Raw genomic sequence first — 1,875 nt, forward strand, 5'->3', positions numbered from 1 at the left:
ATTCTGGTTTTCGTCGTTGGGTCTTTTTTTTGGGGGGGGGGGGGGTTTAATAAAAGACTTGTCAACAAATTGTCTTTTGGTTTTTTTTTTCAATTAAAGGATTTTTTTAAAGTCTGGGATCTTTTTTAAACATTTAATTTAACCCTAGTGAATGGGAACCCCTTACTCATTCACAAGGGGGGGCGCCTCTGGGTGCCCCTTTTTTTAAAGGGGTACCCCAAGGTGAATAAGCCCCCCCTGCCTGCACCCCCACAACCAACGCCCCGGGGCTTGTGGGGTAGAGGCCCTTGTCCCCATCAGCATGGAAACAAGCTGCTGTTCCAGGGGCGGCCCTGGAAAAGCACCCTCCCAGTGACGAGGGCATGTGGCCTGTTATGGCAGGGAGGGGGGGCGCAGAGGAATTTTAGGGGGGATCCCATGTCTTTTCCCCCCCATTTTGGGGGTCGGGGTTCCTCCTTAAAATTCCTACCAGACCTTAAGGGCCTGGTATGACTTTATGGGGGAACCCCACACACTTAAAAAAATAAAATAAGTTGGGGTCCCTCCTAAAATTCCTACCAGACCTAAAGGGTCTAGTATGACTTTTGGGGGGAACCCCACGCTTTTTTTTTTCTTTTTTTTTTAAAATGGGGTCCCTCCTAACTTTCCTACCAGACCTAAACGTATGGTTTGAGAGGGGGGCCCCACGCTGTCTTTTTTTTCTTTTCTTTATTATTTCTTTTCATATTTTCTTAACTTTTTTTTTTAAAAATCCGATTTTTTTACATTTCTTTAAATAGTTTTTAAGCATTTTTTTTCCATTTATTTCAGTTTTTTTTTTACAATTCTGCTGAATTGCCGATATGAATTGCTGATTCGGCTATTCACTCACTGCCGTTCAGCCTCTATGAGAATAGGGGCGTACGGCAGCGGGTGAGCTGCCGGAGCTCCGGCTCAGCCAATCCAGATGTTGGATCAGCTGAGTCGAACTCCTTCTGCACGTCAGCTCGAAGGCAGCCGATGTCGTTTGGCTCTGTTCACTTCGGCTCGGTTATTCACTTGGCTGCTACGGCAGCTAAGTGAATAACCCTCTCAGTGTTTGGGCAAACATTTAAAGAAGTACTTTGCTGGGCAATGCATATTTGTTTAATCTGGATTTACTATTGAAACAGTTTTGAGGGTTTAATACTACTTTAACTTTCTGTCCAGTGACAGGGCTTAACTGGATACATAGTGAGAGTGAACCTCTCCAATACAGACAGCAATAAAATCCTGACAGAGACTCTAATGCTTCCCCAGTTTATTCAAAACAAACAAAAAACAGCTGGCATTCTGCTTCAATAATATAATCAGAAAAAAACAAGATTTTGTCCACCTTATGGGTTACTTGGCAAAACTATATTAAATGCTTCTGTAAAAATTAACTGAAAGAATTAACAGTTGGGTGTTTGTTTTCTACATCCTGGGTAACAGCTTGTAAGTGGTTATTGTGCATTATAAGGTTAGATTTTACTCACATACAGTATTTTAAATGAAAAGCTTTCCCACTTGCTATTTGTATAAACCTGGAAAGGCGCCAGCGTTCTATGTGGTCATACTGCCCTGTAAACTGTATTCTATTACAGGATACTCATTTCTTTGACAGCTATAACAAATAGATCTAATGCTAAGTTGTTCTGCACTGCATACTTCAATGAAAAGAAAATGTCGAGATACTCCGGATGAAAAGTCAACCAGGACAGCATGGTCACTTCACAGCGACACTGCGAAACTATGAAGAACACACTAGTATATTTAATAGTATATACACACATATATACTTATACACATGAATACATGTGTATATATATATTTATATATATATATATATATATATATATATATATACACATATAT

This window comes from Nanorana parkeri, unplaced genomic scaffold (genome assembly GCF_000935625.1).
Source record: "Nanorana parkeri isolate BGI_ZX_2015 unplaced genomic scaffold, ASM93562v1 scaffold1179, whole genome shotgun sequence".
Taxonomy (NCBI): Eukaryota; Metazoa; Chordata; class Amphibia; order Anura; family Dicroglossidae; genus Nanorana; species Nanorana parkeri.